The sequence below is a fragment of the Castor canadensis genome, chromosome 8, assembly GCF_047511655.1.
Source record: "Castor canadensis chromosome 8, mCasCan1.hap1v2, whole genome shotgun sequence".
NCBI classification, from domain to species: domain Eukaryota; kingdom Metazoa; phylum Chordata; class Mammalia; order Rodentia; family Castoridae; genus Castor; species Castor canadensis.
Window position 1 is genome coordinate 22,236,609 of NC_133393.1, and position 12,281 is coordinate 22,248,889.

At 39.4% G+C, this 12,281-nt stretch overlaps 1 pseudogene; it reads left to right on the forward strand.

The window, feature by feature from the left end:
* The first annotated feature begins 355 nt into the window (after positions 1 to 355).
* Positions 356 to 11,676, forward strand: LOC109695161 (HLA class II histocompatibility antigen, DQ beta 1 chain-like; annotated as a pseudogene).
* The last annotated feature ends 605 nt before the right edge of the window (positions 11,677 to 12,281 follow it).

Below are 12,281 nucleotides of genomic sequence, written 5' to 3' on the forward strand. Positions count from 1 at the left end.
AGAAGTGCCCTGAATCATATTCTTCTGGTTCCTGACATTTCCTAACATATCTTCAGCATAAGTTATCACAAATTTCCCTGATATTTGGAGATGAACTATTGCTAGGTTACCAAGTAGATGATCAATGAATAATTTTTGAGTTGAGAATTTTCATTAAAAATGTTTAACCCAGAGACAAGTGAGAACTTAAGTGGTAGGGTTGATTGGTTTCTCTCCTAGGAACTGCCCAGTCCTAAAATTTATAGGAGGTTTCCTGGTTTTCATTCTCTGCAAAGCAGAATGTCAGGTGAATAGGTGGCAGCTATGCCAACTGCCAGTGCTTTGGCTAAATTGTTTCTGTTTTAAGTTTAGAAAGATGACTGTGACAGTCACCAGAAAACCTTGGGCAAAAGCTGGAATTGTGATTGTTGTTCTCATGGTGCTGAAGACTCCTATAGATCACGGGAGAAACACCCCAAGTAAGTGCAGGACAGTCACTCTAAAGAGATCCCAGATTTGGAAATAATTTCTTGGAGGCTCTGAGGCTTAAGAACAGGTCTGTTGTGTTCTGGACAAACCAAAGGTAGAATTTGGAAGGACTGCTACCAGAGTTCCGGTTTCTCTACTTAGAGTTTTATTAGATCATTTTTCTCAACCTCTGCAGTTGAAAAGGAAGATAATTTATCTCAGAGAGATATTGGGACTTTACCTCAGAGTTGGAAGGAAAAGAAAAAAGATATTTGTATGCCAGATGCAGGACAAAATGTGTATGAGACCACTAGAGAAGTGTCAGGAGGGTAAGTTTAAAAGGGTTGGCCATCCTGGGGACTTCCTGGATCAAATAGCATTCATGTACTACTGGGCTTAGGATTGGAGAAATTCAAGACTGCCATGGTCTCTGTGAACACAATTGTCCATTCCTTGCATATAAGCAGGGTGTCATGGAGATGATGAAGTGGGGCCCGAGAGGAGAATGGGGAAAGGACAGGCAGTGCTGACACTAACTCCGAGTTCATGAATGGACTTGAGTTAGTATTGAGGGTGAATAGGGTTATGACAATGGTGAAAAAAGCATGAGAATTAATATTTATCTTGTACCCATTAAATCCCAAACCCTGTAGTGGCAGCATTATACAAAATGCCTTACTTAGTCTTCTTATCTCTCTCTCTCTCAATTCTGGAGCATGTTTTATCCCACATTTTAAATGAATCATTGCAGGGCTGGTGGAGTGGCTTAAATGATACAGCACCTGCCTAGCAAGTGTGAGGCTCTGACTTCAAACCCCAGGTCCATATATGAATAAATGAATAAAACAAACAAACAAACCCCAGTGCCACCAAAGGAAAAAATAATAAAATTAATCATTGTGAAAAATAACATTATATAAAACATGCACATACATGTATATAGTGTAACAAAAATTGCAAAGAAATATGCAAATAACCACTAATGGGGTCAAACATGTCTGCACCCAAAGACTTCAGTGGGCATCTTTCCAATCACACCAACTTCTGCTTTCTAGAAGTAAGCACTGTTACGACTCTAGTAACCCTATTTTATTGCTTACATATGAATTTATCCTCAGACAATGTAGATTAGTATTCTCCCGTAAATGTTCTGGGAATGCTGTATTTCTTTTGCTCAGTGTGATGTTTGAGAAGCCCTGTCACAGATCTGTTTTCATTGTTGTGTGTAACATTGAATTTTACGAGAGAATAACACTGTATTTACTCATTCTAATGTGGATGACATTTGGGTTGCTCTGTTTTTTGATGGCACTGGAATTTGAACTCAGGGCTTCATACTCGCTAGGCAGTTGTCATTCTGCCACTTGAGCCAAGCCTCCAAGCCCTCAGCTGCTCTCATTAAAAAAAGGTATTTTGAAGTACTTGAGTCTGAATTTTTTTAGACTAGAATATATACTTAGATTGTAATTAATGGGTCAAAAAGGTATTCTTATTTTCAACTTGTCAAGACAATGTTTAACTGTTACTTGAGCTGGAACAAGCTTTTCCAACCCTCCCTTCCTCCTCTCTCTCTCTGTGTCTTTCTGTCTCTCTGTCTCTCTCCCTCCCTCTCTCTGTCCCTCTCTCCCTCCCCTGTCTTTCAACAAGGTCTTGTTATGTAAACTGGACTGGCCTCAAACTCATGATCTTTCTGCCTTAGTCACCTGAGTGCTGGGATTTCAGACATGTGCCATCATGCTTATCTTGGGAAATTCACGTCTTGACAGCTTTTAGTAACTTGGACTTTGTAATGTTTCTCTGCCTGGTGGGGGTGTAGTGGTATGTTGTTCTATTTTTAACTTGCATTTTTATGATTACTAATGAGGACCAGCTAATCTGTATATGTTCATTGTCCATTGACATTTAGTCTTTATTGAAGCACCTGTTCAGATATTTTTTCTATTTGCTTAAAAAAGATACAAAAAGGAAACTCCCTGTGTAGCTATCTTAAATAAGCAAAAATGTAATTTTTTTCCTTTTACAAAATCTGAGAGCAGGAGGGCAGAACAGGTCCTGCATGAGGGGGTTGGTACCAGTGGGAGGGGGAGGAGGTGGGGAAAGGGTGTAGGAGGGTGAATATGGTGCAAATACTGTGTACACATGTATATAAGTGGAAAAGTGATACCTGTGGGAGCTATTCTAGGAATGGAGTGAGAGGAGAATAAAGGAGAATAGGGGAGGGGGTGAATTCAAATGTGTTATATTTGAAATATTGTAAGAACTTTTGTAAATGCCACAATGTACCCCCACCCGCGCAACAATAAAAACTTTGTTTAATGCAAAAAAAAGATAAAAAATATATTCTGAATCCGCATAGGCTTTGCAAGTACTTGTTTGTACTTTATGGTTTTTTTTTTTACTTCTTTTAGCAATATCTCTTGGTGAACCAAAGTTGTTGATTATAATGAAGTTGAATTTATCAGTCCTTTTTCTTTATGGTTAGTGTTTTCAATGAAATCATTCACAACTTCAAAGTCACGAAGACATTCTCTAGTTTTATCTTCTGGTAGATTTGTATTCTTGCATTCCATACCCCGGTCTAATCTGTATATGGTGTGAGGAATGTGTCAAATTCCTCTCCCCCCACCTTGGTGCATACACTTCTCAGACACCATGTATTTCCTCACTGACCTGCAGTGCCTCCTCTGTTGTACAGTTACTCTAAATGGATGTACAGAGCTTATTTTTGAATATGTCATTTGTGCATTTATCTGTACCAATAATGGTGTCTAATTACCATCCTTTTATTTAATATCTTGATATTTAGGACAAACACATTTTTGTACTATGTTTACTTCTTTAACAGTAGCTTGTTTAATCTTTGCCCCATGTACTTCTATTACATTTTAGAACGAGCTTGCAAAGTTTTAAATAATAAAAAAGATCTGTGGGAATTTTAATTGATATGAAAGAATTTATAAGACCATTTGGGAAATTGTTGTCTTTATAACATTGAGTCTTCCAATTCATGAATTAGAGGGAACGTCTATTTATTTAGGACTCTTTTAATGCATCCCATAACATTGAGTCTTCCAATTCATGAATTAGAGGGAATGTCTATTTATTTAGGACTCTTTTAATGCATCCCATAGAATTTTTTTATTTTCCTGAGAAGTCTTACATATCTTTTGTAGGACTTATTCCTAAATACTCATAATTTTTCATACTGTTAGTAACAATATAATTAAAAATTGATGTCAAATTTGTTCCTGGCCTATTTGCTAAACTCTGTATTACTTTACATTTCTTTAGCTATAGATTCTTTTGGATTTTTATTATTCAGAGATTTGTCATATGCAAACACTAACAGTTTTGTTTCTTCATTACCAAACATTGTTCCATGATTTTTTTTGCCTGACATTTTTTTCCCAATAAATGTTCAATGCAGTATTTGAGGTAGAGAAATCGCTTAATTCATATTGGGAATAAAATTCTGAGGGTTGAGGACAGATTTTATTTGGTCACTTTTCCGTATTGATACTTTCCTTTGCTCCTTGCACCTCCCCAAATGAAGCATGTGGTTGGTTGGGGTGCACGGCTGGACTAAGTCTACTGTGGCCTTAATCTCCCACAGAGGATTTTGTCTACCAGTTTAAGGGCATGTGCTACGTCACCAATGGGACCCAGCAAGTGAGGCTTGTGGCCAGGCAAATCTACAAGGAGGAGATCCCATGCTTTGACGGTGACATGGGGGTGTTTGTGGCTGTAACAGAGCAGGGGCTGTTGAGTGCTGAGAGTTGGAACAGCCAGAAGGACCTCCTGGCAGAGTATCTGGCGCTGTGCAGACACAACCACAACCAGATGACTGTCTTCACTGTTCAGCGGTGTGTTAGTCAGCTTTGGGTTACTATAACAAAATACCTGCGATCAACATTTCTCGATTCACACTTGTGAAGGTTTCAGTCCATTGTTAGTTGTCACTGTTGTTACAGGCAGCACATTCTAATGGGAAAACATGGAGGAAGAAGCCCTCTTTGTATGGCAAGAAGCAAAAAGAGAGAAAGAAGAGAAGCAAGGGTTCCAGTATCCCCTTCAAGGGCACGACCCCAGTGACTTAACTTCCTTGCAGTAGAAGGAAGGCTCCACTACCTTCCAATAGCACCGCAGACTGTGGACCAAGTCTTTAACACATGGACTTTTTATGCTGAACACTTATCCAAACTTAGTGGAGAGGGATGCCAGGAAGAGAGACTGAAAAATGAGGCGGAAAGAATCTTGCCTTTGGAGCAGCAGCTGGCGTCCTGTCTTCAGTGCTCTGAGCTTCAGTCCTGTGAGGTCAGCTGGTCTTGCTCTATCTGGTGCAGGCCTGACTTTTTAACCTTTTGTTCTGTGCCATGTCCCACTGGTATCCTATAGCTCCCTGTGACTTCTAATTCTTACTTGCTTCCTTTGTCTTTTTCCTTACAGACATGATTCCTTCTTTCTGAAATGCTCTCCACTTTCCTTTTCTTCTTTTATAAGATCCTCTTAACCTCCCCCCCGCCTTTTTTGGCAGTCCTGGGGTCTGAACTCAGGGCTTCATTCTTGCTAGGCAGACTTTCTAACCACTTGAGCCACACCTCCAGCCTGGACTTTTTACCCTTTTAATTACATTCTAAAGATCACTTGTCTATGAACTTGACTGAGTCAGCCAGTGGAGTTAAAACTGGTCCCCAGGTGCGTATTCATTACACTTTACACATATGTATTAAAGCACATGTTGCCTCATAATTTTATAATGATTAGGCTAGATGTCACTATGCATTATCATTTTTAAAAAATGTAGCCCAGGTTGGCTGCAAACTCATGATCCTCCCTACCTCAGCCTCCTGAGTGCTGTGATTACAGGCATGTGCCACCACACCCAGCCATGCATCATCATTTTATCTAACATATTTATTGTTTCAAAGTGCATCTTTTCACATTTTAGCATCTCTAATAAATGTCATCTTATGATTGGCATAGGTAAGACAGTAGTAATAGCATGGTTTTCATTGCTTGTACATGCCTGGACATCAAATGGTCCAGTACCAAAACTTGTGGAATCATGTGAAGAGGTTGGAAAAAAATCAGGGACTCAATAATGGAGGCTCACTCTGCCTTGATGAATCATTGAATCACTGTGTGAAAAAATATTTGCATGTATGACTGTCAAAAGGTCATTCAGGAGAGTCAGAATGTGAATGAAAAGATATTTTAGGTATACTTTGCTTCATATTCATTTTACTGGAAAGCCAGTCCCATGACCTCAGTGCCAGTTTACAATTAATGAGAGCAGACTTTTGAGAAAAGGGAAATAAGATTTACCATTCATCAGACAAGGAGGAGGACAGGGAGAGTCAACTCTCAAAGCTTGGTTGTCCCCTTTCTGAGAGAAAATGCCCATTTTTTAAAGGCAGGTTAAGGGTTCAGTTTATATATGTGACAAAATGTATGTTCCAGAATAGGTACTGGCCCTGGTTCTCCAGGTGCTTTGGTGTCACATCTCTGAAGCTGTATATCTTGGCTGGTAGGTTTATTCCTTTTCATGATCAGAGAGAGAGATAGGGGTAGAGGACTGCCTGATTCAATTGAAGAGTAAAAAGCACTAACTTGGGGCTCTCTGGCAAGTAGACAAAGGGAAAAAAATGTCAGTTTGGTTAATAAGCAGAGTAAACTCTTCAGAATGCAATCTGGCTACACCAAAAGTTTTCCCTTTTGTAGTCTCAGTTACATCTGTATCTATCTAAATCTGTATTTACTTATATATTCATTCTGTATCTATCCATAGGGTGCACATGATGAAAATCTAATAGGCTCTATTGTAGAGAAAGAAACCACATTGGAGGCTGGGGGAGGAAGGAATGAGGAGTTCGTATTTAACGGGCACAGAGTTTAAGTTTGAGATGATGAAAAGTTACTGGGAAGGAGCAGTGGTAAGGGCTGCCTAACAATGTGAATGTGCTTAGTGCCATGGTATTGTACACTCAAGGATGACTAAAATGGTAACTTTTATGCTATGTATATTTTATCATAATAAAAAATTAAAAATATATTTTACTGAGCTCTTTCAAGAATTTCAAAATTAAACACTTATTTCATCATTTAGTTTATACTCTCTTTGCATGAATGTATCAAAATAGATCTATTGGCAAAGTTTAGATTATAAAATGAGAGAGGTGCTTTTTATTAATTGGCATTTTAAGAAACATTGATTTTCAGAGTTTGTTAGATCTAGAGTCTGTGAATGACGGAGATAGAGAAATGTTTAAGCATGAAAACCTTTGTGTGGCAAGAAATAACACATGGTATGTATTGTCAAACATTTTAAGTCTTTTATAAGAGATAAAAAGGCAAGTGCATATACATCACATGTGTTTCTACATCCATGTTTTAAATTATCAGTTAATTTACAGAGAGCTCTGACATAAATAATCTGTCGTATTAAGTAACCACTAAATAAGAGTATTGCTTTCCTAAAAAGTAGGCTAACAAATTAATGAATTAAAAACCAAGATTGGCAACATAGAAAAATCATTAGCATTTCTATATACTAACAATGAGCAAACTGAAAAAGAATGTATGAAAACAATTCCATTTACAATAGCCTCAAAAAAGATCAAATACCTAGGTGTAAACCTAACAAAAGATGTGAATGACCTCTACAAGGAAAACTATACACTTATGAAGAAAGAGATTGAGGAAGACTATAGAAAGTGGAGAGATCTCCCATGCTCATGGATTGGTAGAATCAACATAGTAAAAATGTCTATACTCCCAAAAGTAATCTACATGTTTAATGAAATTCCCACCAAAATTCCAATGACATTCATTAAAGAGATTGAAAAATCTACCATTAAATTTATATGGAAACACAAGAGGCCACGAATAGCCAAGGCAATACTCAGTCAAAAGAACAATGCTGGAGGTATCACAATACCTGACTTCAAACTATATTACAAAGCAATAATGATAAAAACAGCATGGTACTGGCACAAAAACAGACATGAAGACCAGTGGAACAGAACAGAGGACCCAGATATGAAGCCACACAACTATAACCAACTTGTCTTTGACAAAGGAGCTAAAAATATACGATGGAGAAAAGACAGCCTCTTCAACAAAAACTGCTGGGAAAACTGGTTAGCAGTCTGCAAAAAACTGAAACTAGATCCATGTACATCACTCTATACCAAGATTAACTCAAAATGGATCAAGGATCTTAATATCAGACCACAAACTCTAAAGTTCATACAGGAAAGAGTAGGAAATACTCTGGAGTTAGTAGGTATAGGTAAGAACTTTCTCAACGAATCCCCAGCAGCACAGCAACTAAGAGATAGCATAGATAAATGGGACCTCATAAAACTAAGAAGCTTCTGGTCATCAAAAGAAATGGTCTCTAAACTGAAGAGAACACCCACAGAGTGGGAGAAAATATTTGCCAGCTACACATCAGACAAAGGACTGATAACTAGAATATATAGGGAACTTAAAAAACTAAATTCTCCCAAAATTAATGAACCAATAAAGAAATGGGCAAATGAACTAAACAGAACTTTCTCAAAAGAAGAAATTCAAATGGCCTAAAAACACATGAAAAAATGCTCACCATCTCTAGCAATAAAGGAAATGCAAATTAAAACCACACTAAGATTCCACCTCACCCCTGTTAGAATAGCCATCATTAGCAACACCACCAACAACAGGTGTTGGCGAGGATGCGGGGAAAAAGGAACCCTCTTACACTGTTGGTGGGAATGTAAACTAGTACAACCACTTGGAAGAAAATTTGGAGGCTACTTAAAAAGCTAGACATTGATCTACCATTTGATCCAGCAATACAACTCTTGGGGATATACCCAAAAGACTGTGACATAGGTTACTCCAGAGGCACCTGCACACCCATGTTTCTTGCGGCACTATTCACGATAGCCAAGTTATGGAAACAGCCAAGATGTCCCACCACTGACGAATGGATTAAGAAAATGTTGTATCTATACACAATGGAATTTTATGCAGCCAGGAAGAAGACCGAAATGTTATCATTCGCTGGTAAATGGGTGGAATTAGAGAACATCATTCTGAGTGAGGTTAGCCTGGCCAAAAAGACCAAAAATCGTATGTTCTCCCTCATATGTGGACATTAGATCAAGGGCAAACACAACAAGGGGATTGGACTTTGAGCACATGATAAAAGCGAGAGCACACAAGGGAGGGGTGAGGATAGGTAAGACACCTAAAAAATTAGCTAGCATTTGTTGCCCTTAACGCAGAGAAACTAAAGCAGATACCTTAAAAGCAACTGAGGCCAATAGGAAAAGGGGACCAGGAACCAGAGAAAAGGTTAGATCAAAAAGAATTAACATAGAACGTAACACACACACACAGGAAATTAATGTGAGTCAACTCCCTGTATAGCTATCCTTATCTCAACCAGCAAAAACCCTTGTTCCTTCCTACTATTGCTTATACTCTCTCTTCAACAAAATTAGAGATAAGGGCAAAATAGTTTCTGCTGGGTATTGAGGGGGTGGGGGGGCAGAGGGAGGGAGCAGAGTGGGTGGTAAGGGAGGGGGTGGGGGCAGGGGGAAGAAATGACCCAAGCCTTGTATGCATATATGAATAATAAAAGAATAAAAAAAAACCAAGATTGGGATCCTAATCAGAGGCTTAAAAAAAAATCAGAAAACACAGAGTTGGGGGTGTGGCTTAAGTGGTAGGCTGGTTGCCTAGCAAGGGTGAGGAAATGAGTTCAAACCCCAGCACCTCCCCAAACAGATCAAAAGAAAAAAGAAAACACACATTTATTATGGACTTGTGAATTGTAAGTCATTTTGGAGAATACAAATATCAAATAGTAGTTAACTATTTTGGGATACTCAGGATATTTTACACACACACACACACACACACACACACACACACATACAAACACACAGTGGTCCCTCAGTATCCACAGGGGGATCAGTTTTAGGAACGTCCCTTGGATAGCAAAATCCTCAAATGCGCAAGTCCTTTTTGTAAAATGGTGTCATATTTGCATATAATCTGCGTGCATCCTCCTGTGTACTTTAAGTCATATCTAGATTACTTATAATGTCTAATAAAGCATAAATGATTTGAACATAATTGTTATTCTATATTGTTGGAGAATAATAACAAGAAAAATGTCTGTGGCTTACATATTCAATATAGACATATTGTTTTAGAGAATATTTTCATTTTGTGGTTGTGCATACCTAATGATGGGGTCACATTATAAGAAATGCATTAAGTGGATGTGGAGCATCATAGAGTGATATTCTAAGATAGCTCTGATGTCATTGGGAAAATCCTATAGGACCATGTTGCATACGCTGTCCATTGTGGAGTGAATGATATTATGCAGCACATGAGCTCTCTCTGTCTCTGATAGTTTTATTGTTTTTTATTTTAAAAACAGTACTTATTTATGGGCCACAGTGTTGTAACTTAACACGATGGCAATGTGTTAAATGGCAAGTGTCATAATTTCTATGTGTTGGGCACTTTCACATTCTTCTTCTTTAGTTATTCTGAAGTGTACAATCAGTTATGTTATACTATAGTTGTCCTATTGTTCTATATAAAATTAGAACTATTTCTCCCCAAATGTGATTGCACCCATTATCCACCTTCTCTCTATCCCCCTTCCTTCTTAGCCTTTAGTAGTCTCTATTCTACTCTCTACTTCTGTGTGATCATTTTAAAAAATCTTCTACAAATGATTCTTACTTATTTTTTTGTCAGCCCTGGGGTTTGAACTCAGGGCTTCGTGCTTGTTAGGCAGGTGCTCTTACCACTTGAGCCACTCTGCCAGCCTAAAATCTTCCACAAATGAGTGAGAACATTTGGCATTTCTGAAGACTAATCGATATCTGTTGTGTTCTCCACTTGAGTAGCAATGAAGGGACTCAATCAATGCTGAGAGTCTCTTTGTTGCCTTATCCTCTAACTTTCTTTATCTGTTTTTATCCTCCTAGTGGAGCCTATAGTCACCATCTCCCTAGTCAGAACAGAAGCCTTGAACTGCTGACCTGCTTGGTGACTAATTTTTATCCTCACCAAGTTAAAATCAGATGGCTCCGGAATAAACAGGGGGAGGCTGCTGGAGTGGTGTCCACACCTCTCCTTCGGAATGGGGATTGAACCTACCAGATTCTCGTGATGCTAGAAATAACACCCCGGTGTGGGTGTTACACTTGTTGTGTGGAGCACCGCAGCCACCAGACCTCCATCACAGTAGAATGGCGTAAGGAATACTTCATCAACACCAGAAATTCTACAGAAAGTAAAAGAGGTCCTACAGGGGGACCCCTTATCTCTTCTGTGTCATACATATTCATACCTTCTCTCCTATATAATTCCTGATATCATTTCTGGGCTGGGAGTCATGGATGTCTGAGATCTCACTATCTCAAGTCAAAAGGCACAAGTTGAGTACTGGCCTCTTTTTTCCCAAGATACCGTGGCCGTCCCTTTACATATCCTGATCATCAGGCTGCAGTTCAGCTTTTCTAAAGTGCTGAGGTTCTGGGTTTTAACATCAAGTCTGGTTTCTTGGAGATCCAGTGGATTTTCAAATGGACATACCCCTGCAGAACTTACTTCCCCTTACCTGTCCCCTCACCCATCCATGCTGCCCCTTGGGGTCTTTGAATGGGGTTTGGCCATGGGACACCTGTGTCTTTTGTAGCCTAGATCGTCCTCCAGGCTTCCAGGTGAGGGTGCAGTGGGCTGTGGGGGAAGACGCTGACACATGGCTTCATTTCCTAGGAGCGCTGTCCGAATCTGCCCAAAGCAAGATGCTGAGTGCGACTGGGGGTCCTTGTGCTGGGACTGATCTTTCTTGGCTTGGGCCTAGTTGTCTACTTTTGGAGTAAGAAAGGTAAGGTACCTTTGGAGAAAGCAGGGAAGACTGGGACTGAGGCTTTCTGTCCTGGCTTTTCCTATATGACCTGTTGAGAAAGGAGGCTGAGATGGGAGCGAAAATGGATCACAGAGCTCAGGAGACCATGAGAATTCCTTGTCCCAGGTCAAGTTTGCTTCATTAAAGAGGAGAGTGGTGGAGGGTTATTCTTAGAGAAGAGACGCTCTCATTCCACCTTTGCCTCTGCCAGGCAGTTGCTAACATGTGACTTCCTGCTCTAAGGTGCAGAGTCTCTGTTCACCTTCCTTAATGACTCGGCAACTTTGGGGTGACTTCAGTTTATGGAGGTGAAGCATTGTAGTACAAGGACTGGAAGTGGGGGAAATAATTACATATGTCTATCTATCTATCTATCTATCTGTTATCTATCATCTATCTATTTATTATCTATCTATCTATCTATCTATCTGTCTATCTATCTATCATCTATCTATATCTGTAGAGAGAGATGCAGCTTCCCAGGCTAATGAGCTTTTCCCCTTCCTCATTCTTGTTACATGATAGAACAATCCAAGGCTCCACCCACAAGGAGTATCCTGACTCTTGCCCAGAGATGTGACACATGTAAGGAGAAAGGAATTGAGTGGGTTTATCTGGACACCCTAACATTTTTCAGTTATTTTGTTCTTGCTCATGCCACACTCATTCTCACGAGAGTTGGGTCATGGGGAAATTCTGAAACATTCTACATAGTCTCTGTAGGAAACTTTAGGGATTGTTTCACTGAATAAGATCCAATCTTTGGCTCCATTCTTTTGGTGAGGCTTGGATGATACCCTCAGCTCCTCAAAGTACAGAGTATGCTGACCTTGATAGTAGGTAAGATGACAGAGTTACAGTGTTTACCTGTTCAGTTATCCATGACCTGTGTTTCACCAAAGCATTC